This window comes from Patiria miniata, unplaced genomic scaffold, assembly GCF_015706575.1.
Source record: "Patiria miniata isolate m_02_andy unplaced genomic scaffold, ASM1570657v1 HiC_scaffold_20, whole genome shotgun sequence".
Taxonomy (NCBI): Eukaryota; Metazoa; Echinodermata; class Asteroidea; order Valvatida; family Asterinidae; genus Patiria; species Patiria miniata.
Window position 1 is genome coordinate 15,577,397 of NW_024037059.1, and position 16,786 is coordinate 15,594,182.

At 37.0% G+C, this 16,786-nt stretch overlaps 1 long non-coding RNA gene across 1 annotated transcript; it reads left to right on the forward strand.

The window, feature by feature from the left end:
* The first annotated feature begins 1,270 nt into the window (after nucleotides 1–1,270).
* LOC119727681 lies at nucleotides 1,271–15,270 on the forward strand. The gene is made up of 3 exons (XR_005270997.1): nucleotides 1,271–2,767; nucleotides 3,073–3,353; nucleotides 15,045–15,270. It is a non-coding gene; the product is annotated as an uncharacterized LOC119727681 (long non-coding RNA).
* The last annotated feature ends 1,516 nt before the right edge of the window (nucleotides 15,271–16,786 follow it).

A 16,786-nucleotide genomic window follows, 5' to 3' on the forward strand; every position in this document is an offset into this window, starting at 1 on the left:
TGATAATGACCGGGTGTGGGGGTGACCGCTGTTAATGGACCTCGACTTCGTCTGAGTCCATTAACAGCGGTCACCCCCATCCCGTTCATTATCACGCAGTGAAGACTGGCTCTTCACACTGTTATTCCCTTAAAAGTGCTCGTCCATATCAAAACTAATGTTTTTATCAAAAATTGTACAATTTTTTTAACTGAAAAACTGCACTTACTCTTTCATCAAATTGAAATGTAATTGAAATGTGTTTTTTTATTTACTGCTTACTGCTAAGGCCAAAATCAGAAAAAAAATGACATGGGTTTGGATTGATATTGTAATTTTGTTATTTTTAATTTCCCCACCCCCCCTAATTATGAATAGTGTCCCGCCCCCAAAAGAGGTAGTTTGCCCAAATGTTGTGGTTTTTATGTAATTTGAACTTAAATTTTTTAGCTAACTGCAAGAAGTCTTGATAAGGCCACAAAAAAAAAGTCTCCGGTTTCTGGTATGCGCGCGCGTCGCCGTAGCCATGCGCGTCGGCAAAATGAAAAAGTTTTTTTTTCAATACAAGATGATGTTTCAAAACCGCCAAACTCACTGGTTTGACTGGAATTCTGCTGCTGCACAATTTTAACGTGTTTTTAGAAGGGGTTATGATCGAGAATAAGATTTATGTGGCCTTTCTGGACTCCCATATATTTGCACTAAGTTTAGTCGGGCACCATTTGCAGTCATCAGCTGACATTTGAAGCCAAAAAAAAAAAAAAACAGGTTAAAAAAAAAAAAAAGCCGCGTCACCGCACCACTTTTGGGGCAAGCTCCATACCAGAAACCGGAGACTTTTTTTTTTAGCCTAAAGGACTCTGCTTTTGTGTTTATTTTGCCATTTCCCCATGGAAAACCCCACCCACAAAAAGGTAGGGGCAAATGGCTATTCAACTGTGTACTCTTGATTTATACCACAAGCCAACTGACTATTGGTAAGCTTACAGTGACTTTTCTGTAGTAACCATTTGCTTGAGTACATGGACCTTCAAGTTGTAAAGTTGCATCTCACTGTGAAACGCTGGAGCTGGTCATTGCACTGCAGCCACAGTTGAGACAAGACTTTCCCTTACTCCCCCTGGTGATTCCTGACCGGCTCATCACCGTTTATTCCTCCACCCTTCCCTCTACCCTGCATCCCTACCCTCCGTCCCAACCCTCCATCCCCTTCCTCCATCCCCTTTCTATCATCATTCGCACGCACTGGTCCATGTCTTCTGTTCTTCATCCTCTTTCCCCACCTTTTTTTTTTCTTCTGTCACTTGCACGCACTGTTTCATTACTGCCTTTCTTCTCTTTTCTACCCCTACCTTCCATTCTCATCTTTCGCACGCACCATCCTTCTGCTGCTCTCTACTAACATGGGATCATGACAGCTACCTTCCCGGTGGTGATCCTGTTAAGGGAAGCTTTCCTGATAAAGGGAAGTTTCCTGAACTAAAGCTGTCAAATAGGAAATGCTTGTACACTGGATCATTTTGAACGGTGATCAACTTTAATCTTTATTAAGTTTTTATCATGGAGATCATGATGATAATTTCATGTTGTGTTATGCAATTTCGTATTGAGTCAAAAGAAAGTTTCAAATTTGAAATAATCTTGCTCCATTTCACACACACAAAATGTAGGGATAAAGTTACATCTGATTGATTTTTATCTGAAAATTTCACGTAATTTGCATGCTCTAGTTTTGCACACTTATTCCTAAGTTATGTCTATTTCATTGAAAAGATCACAAAACTGGGCTGCCAACCATGTATCATATACCGTTCTACGAACCGATTAATGCCTATTGAGTACAATGAAATGTAAACGAGTCAATGGTAACTCCAGATAGCATGGATCAATCAGTCTTTTTTTTTTAAATGAGTGGAAGATGTTCTTTACAGACATAGTTCATTGAAGTTTCAAATTTTTTTTTTAAAGATACAAAATCATTAATTTGGGTAGCTTTCTTTCTGGCTAACCCTGTATATCGCACAATAGTGAACAAATACCCCCTTACCCGCACTGGCTATGGAGGGCGGCCGCGGACATAAAAGATAATTATGATGTCATTTTTTTTGGGAAGGTTTTTTTTTTACCCCAAACCAATTTTATCTACCGTATTTACCATACACACATTCACGAGTGCCCTCTATCTATCAAGGCCCAACCAGTACAGTACACGTGCCACATAAGTGTTACTGAGTTTTCCACCAGCCTGGCGAGTGCACTGCACTGCAAAAAGCCCATGCAAAATAATCTTCTCTCATAAGAATTTTGACTCCAGGAACAGAGGCCTCATCGCCGACCAACGACTCAGCAAGGATTCATCGCGGGCCAGGACCAGCGGAGTACTTGAAGTTGTCGAGCCTGGTGAGAATGAGACGGCTGTTTTGAAAATCAACTGCCATGACCGCACCTTCATGACCAAGGCATTAACTGCGCTCAAGTGTTACATGCACGGGAAAACCAGTGAACCGAGATTTGACTGGTCTTTACTTTCATAACTCAAACTTAGTTGCTCCATGAGTTGCTTGCGGTTCACTCCATCTTCAATCTCATATCTGCCATGTAGCGCGTCTTTATGGGAGGCTGTATCTGGACAGATGCTGTGTACATAGGTGGTACCTATTGATCTTCTGCCATGGGAACCAAGGTGCAGACAGGCCGCTCAGGATGTCTGTGATGGATGAGGCACCATCCTGAGGTCATCAACACATCTTCTCTGGCTTCTCTCAGGATGATTGAGTTCTCCAAACTGGTGAGTGTTCTCAATTAATTCTTCGGATTAAAATGTGTCAATAAGACAGAATATCACTTTATCAGGAAACTTGTTGGACCAAGGAATCATTGTCTTCCTCTTTTGTCCATATTTTCACCATTGCCCACAGATGCATAATATGAGATAACATTCAATCAAAACCGAATCTGTGATCCCTTTTGAATTTTCAAAGGACAAATCACTCCCAGTTTCAGTTTCAGATTTTCTTTTCATTGCTGACTGGGAAATTGAAAGGGAAATTAGCAAATTAAGGTTTGACAGTTGGTTTTTAAATCTTTCCTCAGAAGAGACTGACCTTTGTAAACCATGCTGAGGCTGGATTGGACTCGACCAGTGCCTAGACTATCGTGAATGACTGCCTGCTGAGGCCTTTCCCCGGTGACATTGAAGCCATCCACACCGTAGCCGATGATGCCCTGGCCTGGATGTCTACCCTGGCCTGGATGTCTACCCTTGGCCTACAACTGTAGGCTGTGCACGCCATACGAAAGAAGAAGTGCCTAGACTACCGGTAGGCAGGACAGGCTGGATGACCATCACCATGCTGACTGGGATGACCTTAAGGGTGAGTCCAACCAAGAATGCAACCTGCTCCATCAAAACCCATCTCAATGTGCACCAAAGAACCTCAGATTTCCCCTGCAAATGAAATTTTGTCTGCACAAGACCATAATTCTCTAACTTGATTCTTGTGAATAAGATTGTTGTCCTCAACATTCTGATTGAAACAAACTTTGATACTTTTTCCCGACAGCATCCTGGACAGTATATTGTAATTTGGAGAAGAAAGAGAAATGAAAACAATTTTTCAGCAAGGATCATGATAATCATTTCTGAAAGACGGAAGAATTGAAAATTTCCATTTAATGAATTATGTGTGATTTGATCTATAAACACATAACAAGAAATTTCATTTGTGTGGACTGTCAAAGACAAATGCAATAAGATTGAATTATTTGCATTAAGTGTCCAATTATTGTCCTACTTGCTGGCAAGCAGATAAAACTGTCACATTGCACTTATACATTCAAGTTTTCTTTTGCTGCAAACCTCTTACAGTATGGTACACATGTTCTTAATTTGATGGAGCAGGTTTTATGTTTCATAGGAGAGATTTAAGTGAAAAGTAACTATGAATTAAAGCATTTTTCTCCCAACGTTTTTAGTGGCATATAGGATCATTTGTATTTATCCCAAAATTAACCTCCTATACTATTATACAAATGCTTACTTCGAGTAAATTAAAGATCATACTGGTACTAAACACGCCATGAAATTATTCTGTCTGGCTTGCTGTCATTTCAAAGAAATCAAGAAATGTACATGTACATGATTTTCAACGATCAATTTACTGGGTGGTTTTTTTTAGTAAAAAGTACCATTGACGAAATGGTCACAGTGTGTAGTGATCAAAACTGAGGTCATGCTTGGTTTTTCAATATGTTCTTAAATTAATTAAAAAGTGTAATATCTGAAACGTCAACAGATTAGTTTTTGAACACTCTTTTTAATTTTGCGTGATCTTATTATTGGAAACAAAGAATATGCATGAACAGCAAATGATCCTATATGCCTTTAATATGAACTGTTGCGATATATATTTTAAACAATTTTCGGCGGCATATTGTACACACATACTCTATATCTTTGGTTGCTAGAAAAGATTGGTTTTCATTTGTTTCATTTCATATAGATTTCATTTTGTCTTCAAAATGGATGAGTTTATTTACCTGATATCATTTGATTCTGAAAACTGAACTATGTGAACAGATTCTTTTCTGAACATGTCAAAATGTAGTTTCTGTCACTGCATAATATGCCATTGTTCCGAACAATTCTGCCCTTGTTGATAACAAAATTTAAACATTCTTAAATCATTGATTGGAAAAGTTCAGACACTTTAAATCTCTGAGCTACCTGTTTTGATGAAGGTTGAAGATTTTGGTAAAAGAAAAAAAATCATCTTATCCATTAACTTTGATATTGATAATCATTTGCTGACAGATAATGAAGTGAAAATGTTTCTTGTTTCTGTAAATGTTTGAGAACAATATTGAGTCAGAATGATGATAAATTTCAGCAAGCTATAGATGTATGCTGTTTGTGTTAGCGAATTGTAGGTGCCAGTCTGGATCAGGATAACATGTAGCTGACAATTAGTTCAAAACTTGTTGCTTTCCCTTTTAATCTATGGACACTTTTGGCTTCTTTTCTAAATACTCAAAAATAATTTCATCAATTCCTCATCCTGTTTACAAGTCCTTGCATTTTCTTCTGCCAAATTTGCTAGACCTTTTAGCCCTTAATTTCCTCTGCTAAACTGTAGTACTTTTTCATCATATTTCAACACAACAACCAAAAACTCAGCTTTAATCACATGCAACTATTCCTGTGCAGAACTTTGCACTTGCAGTGTGTATTGTCTAACCAAAGGGTGTCTTGGGGAGCTCTCAGAAAGAAAATTAAAAGCAATTCAAGCACAATCATTGGTCATTATTTTCCTACGGTTAATTAATGGTGGTTTGTAAAAAAAAAAAAAACTTTTAGCACTTCTGTGGTCATGAAGGGGCTTTGTCAGTCTCGTGGATCGCAAAATATGAATGAATAAAGTATAACATAAATAATCCCTTTTAGAATACAAAAACCCAAATGATGTACGGCCAAAGTCTGCATTTGCTTCATCATGTGTCAAAAGTCCTGATTAAAGTGAGTAGTTGGTGCATACAGTTGATAACAAAGTCCCTCTGACTCATGGCAAGTCCATTGCTAGGGTCATTCATGTAGATTGTCGGTCTTGTGCACATAATTGTATTACTTAATGTCGATGGTCAGTCACATTGTGGCAGACATGGTCATGTAAGCTGCTTGCTAGTCATCTCTGAGAGTCATCCCCTCCCTTCCTTTTGGGCAACCATTTCTTTGGTACTCCGCCCTCAGTATTTATTCTTTATTCATCTCCATCTTTACTTCATCTTTCTTTTCCCATTCTTGTCTGATCTTGTTTCAATTCAATTCAGTGACATTTATTTCCATGTAGGGCAGAGTAAAAGAATCATAAAGTTTCTATATATAGAGAGGCATTATTTTAAAATCCAAAGCTTAAACAAATGTAGGGGCACACCTTACATTATAAATGCATTGGTTACCAATGTATATAAGCTTCTTTTATTTTTTTTATTGTAAAAAAAATACGATATTTTAATGATTTTCTGTCTCTATGTTTCTGACTGAAATATCCCAATAATTACTTTTTGCAGTAAGTGCTGGAATAAAAAATTATATCTGGGGAACTTTGACGGAGCTTCTTGCCGCTACTTGTATATATCCATACACATTTCTCTTTGTTCTTCTGCCTTGGGTGTACCCTAGGTTGCTATTATCTAGCTTCTCTAGTCTTTTCTTGGACTAAATAGAAGCCAACCCATACAAATGACCTTGCAATTACTCATCCTGTTTCTCACCTCCTCCAAAAACCAAACAAACTTGATAGTATCATACCATTTTGAACAAAACTGTGGATTGAGGTCTCCACTTACGATCCAACTCTTTAAGTGAAGAAATCAATAATTTTTTCAAAATTGACGGGCAATTAGGGAGAAAAAGATTTATCAACCGTGCCAGAAATTCTCATTTAAAAGTTGTTTCCTATGTGAAATTTGAGGCAAATTGATCGAAGTATTGCAGTTATTACGATTCCCTCTTTTTACAATAAGTGCTGTAATTTTAATATCCGGGGAAACTTTGACTGAGCTTCTTGCAGCTCCTTGTATGTCTCCATACACATTCATCTTTGTTCTTCTGGCTTGGGTGTACCCTAGGTTGCTATTATCTAGCTTCTTTAGTCTTTTCTTGAACTAAATAGAAGCCAACCCCTATACCATGCAATTACTCATCCTGTTTCCCACCCCCTCCAAAAACAAACAAACTTGAATGTGTCATACCATTTGGAACAAATCTGTGGACTGAGGTCTCCACTTACGATCCAACTCTTTAAGTGAAAAAATCAATAATTTTTTGAAAATTGACGGGCAATTAGGGAGATAATGATATATCAACCCTGCCAGAAATTCTCATTTAATTTTTAAAAGTTGTTTCCTATATGAAATTTGAGGCAAATTGATCGAAGTATTGCAGTTATTACGATTTCCCTCTTTTTGCAATAAGTGCTGTAATTTCTGGGGAACTTTGACTGAGCTTCTTGCAGCTCCTTGTATATCCATACACATTCATCTTTGTTCTTCTGCCTTGGGTGTACCCTAGGTTGCTATTATAGCTTCTCTAGTCTTTTCTTGGACTAAATAGAAGCCAACCTCTACACCTTGCAATTACTGTCCTATCATAATTATTTCCTCATCCTGTTTTCCTTCCCCCTCCGAAAAACAAACAATTTTGAAAGTATCATACCATTTTGAACAAAACTGTGGATTGAGGTCTCCACTCACGATCTAACTCTTTAATTGAAACAAAAAAATCAATGGGCAATTTAGGGAGATAAAGATTTATCAACCTTTTCTCTAGTTGTTTCCTATGTGAAATTTAAGGCAAACGTAAACGAATCACACATGGATCAGAGAAATGTGGTTTATCAAAGCTTTGAAGACTGATGATTTGAATTGTTGAAATTCAAAAGAAATTGTAGTTAGTTATAACTGATTGGACTTGCATCAAAATTAGTTTAGCTAGTGATATTTTGTTGTTGATTGCTCAGCTTGAGGAACTTTTGTTTCCTTGTCAGTTGTCACAGCTTCATACATGACAGTGGCGTAGCACGGTCATTTTTATTTGGGGGGGGGGGTTAAACATTTTTTGAAAAGGGAACTTGCACATCCATGGTGAAATGTTGACGGAAGTAGGCACAAAAAAGGGCACCACTTCTTTTTGAAAAGGGCAATTGTTCAGAAAAAAAGACACTTCTTAAAAAAAAAGGCACTCTTTGCAAATTATTGGGTGGGGGGGGGGGTAAGCGCTGGTGAAAAAAGGGCATTGAAATAGAAAAGGGCAGTCATTTATAAAATATTGGAGGGGGAGGGGGTAGATACCCCCTTATTGTTTTCAATTATTGCCATGCTTTGCTTAGTTCTTGATGAAAATCTAGAAACGTACAACATGTATAAATATATTTAACAAACGCTTTAGTTTTTTTTTCTTTGCTGTGTTAGATCGAGTGAATATTTTCAATTTCTTATCTTAATTTTATTGACAAATTCTGGCCATTAATGTTTGGCTGTGGTATTTTGTCGTACATTAAATTAGAGTTGCATTCTCTGTGCTTTTTCCAAATTTCATCCCCCCCCCTCACCCATAGATTCTTTTTCTTAATTGCTATTTTTCTAGCAATACAAACGTTTTTTTCACTTGTGAATGAGACATTAACCAAACAAAATCAGCTCATGTTTAGTTATTGAATCAGTTGTTACTTGACAGATTTTAAATTACTTTTGACCCGAAAATAATTCCATTCTCATGGGGAATGTAGAGGCTGATTCTGGCCCCCACAATCAGTTCGGATGGACCAGGATCTGTTTGTGCCTAAAATAATGCCATTTTCAGAGGATCACACTGGATTCCCAAAAAGAAAGAAAACAGAGTTTTGTGGTTGGAACAAAACATACAAGATGAAAATGTATCACGAAAAAGAAATCAAATTTATTGAAGAGCACAGGGAATGCAACTCTTAATGTGGAAACAAACAACAATCTCCAGACATCAATTATCGTTCAGCAAAAACCTATAGTGTGATTAAACAAATCTGAGTCAAAATAACTTATCTTCTCTAAAAATTAACCGTGGTACGTGTACATGTAGGACTTATTAATTGCTACTTAAATAGCAACACCCATATATTTATATCCAAAATGTTTCCTAAATTTGGTGGCATATAGCCACAAACAATTCCCCAAAAGTGGAAAACAACCCGATTTGGAATGATTTGTAATTTTCAAAAAATTGTTTGCACGAACAAATTTGCACGAACAAATAAGAGAAAGTGCAATGTTAAGGTTAACAACAAAGTGTGTGTTTACAGTAACCCCACCTCCCTGGATTTTTTTATAGTCAAGTTACTGACCTCATTGGTCAAACACTAAAAATGAAGTATGTTTGGAACGTAAACAAGTTTTGTATGTTACCTGTGGATTGAACAATAAAACAGGTAAATTAAACCGAATCCCATTAAAAGTATATCCAAGAGGAAACCAATGAAGTATAAATGACCGTTACAAAATTAATTGGTTTCCTACCTACCAACCTGGATAGTTTTTAAGGCGTTACAGTGAACACACAATTTTGTTTTGGCCTGATGACATTTATTTTAATTAAAGTGTCGTTGTGATGTTTATTCTGCTACTGTAGTAGCAAAAATAATAGTTTAGTGCGTTTAACAGTAACGACATTAAAAATACATTTTTAAAGGGAAGATACAACATTTGCAAACATGACAAAACGAAATGATCAAATTATCACGAAAAACCTTACTGGGCTGTTAGGGAAAGACAGTCTAAAGCAACCTGTAAAGTTGTGGCTCCTGGTGTGCTGAAATTTTGTAAGAAAAATGGTATTTTCCAACGCTGGTCGGCTGACCAGCGTTGGAGAAAACTGTTTTTTTTCCCTCAAAAACTGCTCCTAGTTTTTTGTAATTGATCACACATCTGTGAAAGGGTACAAGCCTGCTAGACTGATTCTCTGACCTTACAGTCTATAAACTGCTTCGTTTCATGTTAAGTGGGGTCAAGGAACCAGACTACAAGAACATGATTGGTTTTCTTTGTTTTTCCAGCATCTTCAAGCACAAAACGTGAAACAAGTCAGTTTAACAATATTTGCTATAACATACTAATCCTCCAAATCCATTTATTTCTGAAAATTGCAGCAAAAGCAAATGTTGTACATTCCCTTTAAACCTAAAGATGCATTCCCTGTGTTTTTTCTAGCAATACAAATATTTTGAATGAAACACTGACCGAAAAAAATCGACCCATGTTTACACACTGAGTATACAGTGTTTATAGGTCGGTGAAGGGCAAAACTAATTTGATTTACGGCCCATGTTTAGAAATTGATTTATTACAATTTTGAATTATTGGCTGTAGGACAATAATTCCATTCTCGTGGGGTAAGCTGGTTCCCGCCCCACAATCAGTGTTGATAGTGTATGGACCGGGAGCTGGTGTGCTTGCAAAGTGCCCAAAAACAAAACCCTTTTTTTTCCCAGAGGCTTGAAGACGTCCCTAAAAAAGGAAAAAAGGAGATATTTTGTTGGAATAAAACACACAAGATGAAAATTTATTAATACAATATTAAAAAAAATAAAAAACACCAAAAAGTAAAACAAACAAATTTGGTGAAGATTACGTGGAATGCAACTTTAAGTGAAGTTAGAAAATTGATCTATTTATTGACCTCCACTATTGAAAGTTTATGTAAAGACAATGGGTCAGTTTTAGTGACAACTAATTGCTATAGTGTCACTCGGTCAGTTATGAGAAAGGATCAAGTGTTGTCACTAATGGAGAATATGTTTCACTGATGGAAGTTTTCACTGATTTAATATGTGATTGGTGAGATAAGATGCGAAACTTGCAAATGAAATTAAGTATTTGATAATTATAGCAGTGATTAGAATATGACTCAGTTGTGGAAAAGCAGTGCTTGGTAACTGATAAAGAGGATGATCACTGAATTTCAAATTACCTGATCATGACCACTGATAAGGGTGATGCTTTGTCAAGAGCATTGTTTTGGAATCACAGTTTTGAAACTTTACTGATCATAGAAGCCAGTGCCAAAATGTTGTCATCACCAGTGGTGACTAGGAGCATGACTTAAACAGAACTTATTATTTTTAATACCGACTAAACACTGAGTTATGGCTCTGGTTGTCTAAACCATGCTTCCCTTTTTTGAGTTCATTACTTCACATGGCGTATATCCGTAAAGTTCTTGAATTACACCCCCAAAAAAGCTGATATAGTTCATGGCAGTGGAACACTGTTTGAAACATCAGCTGACAGCTTTGATAAATGTTGATGGCTGTCATTTGAAGTGGCAGATGTAATTGCTGGAGGAATCTGATGAGATGTTAAGCCTCCCTCTCTGGCTGGCAATTTCAACAAGGCCAGCCCAGCAGTCAAAATAAACCAAGTGACTGTTTTAACAGTTGAGTGCTCCCTTCTCTAAAGCAGGGTTGACTGGCTGTGATTGCTATGAAATTTGATACAGCTGTGCCTTGACTGAAGGCGATTGATCAGCCAGCTGATTACCTGATTTTGTCTGTTGAGTGAATTTGATGGTCTCAGTGCCTATAAGAAATAATGATCTGACTGTTGGTGACTAGCCTGTGTAAAAGGCATGGCAGGGGAAGAGGATTGAATTTTGACTGTCTGTGACTGGTCAAACAATAGTTGATTAGATTATCCATCACATTTGTGGAAAATCACTTCATCATTTTGGAACATCGCAGATCATAGATGTTGCTATTGAAAATGTTTGTACCTTCGACAATATGAAAGTAAGGATCGTTCATTGAATCATTGCTATTGCGATGAAAAGTAGGAGAACGTCACAACAGCTAGAAGTCAACAGTGGACTGACCAATAGCAGATAAAGTTGATTGGTTGTGAAGAAGGTGGATTGCTGTTTGGAATCATTGTTACTGGTCTTGATGATTACCAGAAAAGTTTGTCATTGAAGATGAAACTGATTTCAGGTGCTGCAGAATGGTCAAAGCTGATCAGTTACAAGAAAGATTCATATCTGGAGAATTTGATATTCCGGATTCTAGAAGTTGTTAGAAACAAAGTGGTCATGAGGGGCAGCTGTGTACAATGTGTACTCTGTGTCGACCATTGAGAAGAGACTGCCAATCAGTGTTGTTGATCTTGCATTGCTCAAAATCTACCATTAGAATATTAAAGAAAAATCTGCGAAGATATTCCAGAAGGATATTCTGAAGCTGGTTCATGGTATAATGTTGTGTTTCTGGTATTTTAACAGAGGTGAAAGATGGTTCTTGGCCGTTTTGAGTATTTCATTATAGGAGGCGCCTGATCCTTGGAAAAACCTCACATCAGGGTGTTGCCTAGGTAATTATTGCCTTGGTAACTGGAGATGGCGTAACCCCATACTGCGGTTTGGGAGCCCAGTTGGCATAGTCACAGTGGTAGGGCCAGTATTGAAATTAAAACGCTGCTATAATTGTAACATTACAATTTGAGGTTTGTTTTTGAGTGGTCAAAAAGTCTAAAGTTGAAATTTTTTAGGAGCTATTTGTTCCTCTTGAACATGTGCTGATGTTTGATTTAATATACGGTATTTTTTATGCTAGGGTACCTCTATTTTATATTAACCCTAAACCCTCTAGGGTGTGAAAAATCATTAAAATTTGATCATTTTGGACCGTTAGATTAGAAGTATTATAAAATGCAATTGTGTAACACTTCACTTTTCACACAATGATAAAAACAACTACCTATATAGTATTTAATTGTAACTTAGCTGATGGCAAGAAAACATTGCCATCAGCTAAAACGTTTTATATTAACGTGAACATTTGTCAATTTGTATTGTTATACCTCTGTTTTGAATACTGTATTTTCATTGGCCTTGAACGATCACGTGTTAAGTTTTTAAAAAAGTCATGGCACACTCCCTGTGGGATATCACATACGTGATTTCCCACAGGGAGTGTGCTATGATTATGTACGTACAGTACGTACAGTGTGAAATGCTTGTATCGTTGGTACCCACGCTATTTTCACCGTGTTTTCACTCATGAGTGGGAGCAGCGAACTAGCTGACCATCAGCTGTTTCGAGCACGGTACGCGACATGCATGTGAGTTAACATTCGGTTGTTTTCGTGTTTTCAAAGTCCAAAGAATCCAAGACAGAGGTATAACAAAACAATTATTGACTGCTGTGATGTGGGATATGACGTTTTGAACACCCGAGGGGCGCATAGCACCCTCGGCTTCGCCTCGGGTGCTATGCGCCCCTCGGCTTCGCCTCAGGTGCTATGCGCCCCTCGGGTGTTCAAAACGTCATATCCCACACCACAGCAGTCAACAATTGTTAATTATTTTCTTGAACCCTAACAATCCCCATCCAGCCCAAACTCCAACACCAGGGTTTGTTGGAATATATATGTTACAGTGATGAGTACTGTACCATTAAACTGATTATGCTGTACATGGGGTTAGGAATACCACCGATATAAACAGAGTCCAACAGTTTTTGTGTTCACCATATGGTGTTGGAATTTGCCGGTGTGAGGAAGGTTCCCAAAATTCACTCTAGGGGGTTAGGGTTAAAGTGAAACAGATTTGAAGTGTTTGTTTTCAAAATGTGAAAAATGCCATTTTTTTACCTTATGGAATCCTGCCTCAACTGGCTGCCCAAATTCAGTGTGGATGGCTGTTAATGTTTTATTTCTTCAAACCAAATTTAGAACATACTAATTTGGCCTATTTTGCAATACATTGATGTCTGGATTTTGAAAGCATTCGTTGAGAGAATATAAATCATTAGCATTAACTGTAAGATTTTGTGAAAAGAACATTTCTTTTGGGGGGGGGTGTTATCCGTTTATGGTAAGTCATCACTAGGAAGATAATTTTGATGCAGTCCTTAACTCTGTCAACTTAATGATGCCGTCTATCGGTCTTCAACGATACTGGTAAATCCACATGGCTGCCATGTAAGATTTTGTGAAAAGAACATTTTTTTAAACATTTTTTTTTGGGGGGGGGGGTTAAAATTATGGTGAGTCATCGCTAAGAAGATAATTTTGATGCAGTCTTTAACTCTGTCAACTTAATGATGCATGGCTATCAGTCTTGAACGGTACTCCACATGGCTTCCTTGCCATATCAGGAATATTTTTGCGTCCCGGTTGATGGCGAAATACCTCAAACTGTTTCTGTCTAAAGACTTAATTAATTGTAACTACCATCATCAAAGACCCATCATGTCCTGTCCAAACTGTGTCTGTCTAAAAACTTGCTTGATTGCAACTACCATCATCAAAGACCCATCATGTCCTGTCCCAACTGTGTCTGTCTAAAAACTTGCTTGATTGCAACTACCATCATCAAAGACCCATCGTGTCCTGTCCCAACTGCGTCTGTCTAAAAACTTGCTTGATTGTAACTACCATCATAAAAATCCATCATGTCCTGTCCCAACTGTGTCTGTCTAAAGACTTGCTTGATTATAACTACCATCATCAAAGACCATCGTGTCCTGTCCCAACTGTGTCTGTCTAAAGACTTGCTCGATTGTAACTACCATCATAAAGACCAATCATGTCCTGTCCCAACTGTGTCTGTCTAAAGACTTGCTTGATTATAACTACCATCATCAAAGACCCATCATGTCCTGTCCCAACTGCGTCTGTCTAAAGACTTGCTTGATTGTAACTACCATCATCAAAGACCTATCATGTCCTGTCCCTTGCCCTCCCCCTTTCCCCTTGCTCAAGTTATTCCTGAGATCCAAGCCTGGCACACTACAACTAAATTAGCAAGGTTTCCTGAACGACTCGAGAAAAAAGTTTCTAGACGTTGAATTTTGGCTTCTCAAGGTAGTTTGTATCACGCTGTCAGTAAATTGATTGTTTAATGTTTTTACAAAACAAGCACACATTTTTTTCATTGAAATTTTCATTTTTAAATCCTGGGTTCAGTTTCCCTGTTTGAAAGTAACAATCTGAACTGTGGGGATTGCAACCAAAGTGAGCTATGTGTGTATCTTTTGTGTTTATAATGTCTTTAGCCCAATTGCTAGTGACATTAGAGAGGGTGTCTTCAAACGGCTGGTTTTGACCCTTATTTTTTAACTGTTTGATTGAAAGTTTCTTTCATCAGCTAATTAGAAGTTTCAAAACTTTATTTGAAATTCATAAAATGGGTATCTTTTACTGAATATCTATTTAAAAGAAATTCCAAGAAATCAGATGTGGTGCTAAGAATAATTATGGCTTTTGCTAAGAAAAATGAATATCATAATTTTCTTGACTTCATCGTTAACTCAAAATCTGAAGCTTGATATTATGATTATTTTAATATCAAGTAGTCACAATTTCCTGCAGACATGCATTTTGTTCCCGCAATAGTTCTCGTGCAAGTAAATTAAAAAAATCTTTGCCAGGATTAGACAGTGTTGAAACCAGCCGTTTGACGTGCAAGTATTGTAACTTGATCTAAACCTGATTTCAATGTTCAGGACACTCTGATGGCTCATAATTTGTTTTTCCCTCATCAGGTGACTGATCACATGACTGAGATGCTGAGTCCTGGTGGAGGTTTCCTTGGTCTCATTTGGAAGACTGCTGACAGGACTTGGCTGGACTGGATCAAGTGGCTGCTGTTGGAGCAATATTTATAAACTTTGAGCAAATCCTTGGCAATGAGAGGTTCCAATCCAATCATACAAGATAATATTCCGAGTCTAAAAAGTTAAGCAACAAAAGAGAAATAGCAGACAAAAATATATACCTTTTTCCAATAAGAAAAGTTCGCAGTTAGAACCATGTAACAAAACTCTTTTGTGAGTTTGTGAGGTTTTGCACCATGCATTCCTTCAAATCTTGTCTCATGTTTTTCCCAACTATTGTGAGGCAGCACATGTACTTCCATTGCCAAGGGTTTGCTCTTATGATTGATTAATTTGAATTAGTTGTCCAGGCACATGTCACAAAAGTCTAAAATGTTTTCAAAATTAATAAGGATAAGCACATTACAACCCCACCCCTCCAAAAAAAACCCTCCACTCCTTATAACGTTTTTGTTAAGACGTAAAGTTTGAACTCGTGCAAAATTACAAACCTTATGAATTGCGTTAACTGTGATGCTCTCTAGACATTTCATTTTTGATTCCCAGTGTTTGTAACTCAAAATGAAGGTCTAAAACTGGTTAAACTAATTCCCTTAAAAAAAGGAACTTTTTTTAATTTTCACAAAATTAGACACGTAACAGAAAGTTAGATAAGATTAATTGTGCAAACCTTTTTTTTCCCAGACAAATTTGTGGACATGTGCCTGGACAGTTGTCTTTAACTGAAAAAAAAAGTTAAGCTGAAAATAATTTAATAATTGTAAAGATCTACAATGGCACATTATAATGATTGATCAATAAATATTTATCAATATGGCAGTTTTATAAATGTTAAATTGTAAACAGAGGTATAAATGCAGATTATATTAATAACACATTAATATTTAAATTCTGATATGATGATGTTCTGTTTGAGCTCTGCCATTGTATCCTTTTTACTGCTGGAGTGTTGATAATTTTGGATGGCAGTGATACCATTAGTTCAAATACAGTTCGAATCTCGTTATAACAAACTCGTTTGGACCTAGCCAAATTGTTTGTTATATCAGAATTTTGTATTAAGAGGAACATCAGTCCCATTCATTGTGCACATAAATGCACAGTCGGGACCAAGGCTTTATGTTTGTTATAACCAGAATTTTGTATTAACAGAGTTTGTACTAACGAGAGTTGACTGTACATACTTTGAAATCATGAAATATCAACATAAACTATTAATGAATCTGTTTCCGACATATCAGAGAAAAGAGTTCAATTAATGAGAAGAAAAAAAAACAACGCATGACCAATTTTTATTGAGGTAAAGAATGTAACATGTTTTATTTTTATATCATGCCTTTAGTCACAAATTGAATGTATTTGGCAAGGTAATATTTATTGGTAAGGTAATATATTATAATGTGCCATTGTAGATTCATTTGCTACTTTAATTAAAATGAGGTTTCTTTGGTGTGATGGTGTTTTTCTTTTGGACATATCTGCTGTCAGTTTGTACAAGTTTGCAGCACAGAACATTGCTATCATCCTGTTGGATAAATTCCATATTTTCTATGCTACGATTCAAAACAAATTGGTTATACTAGTATACAAGAAGGGCTAATTTGACACAATTTACTGCGGAAACAGCGGAAAAATTTCCAGCTATTCGTGGATTTCAGTATTTCAAGGAA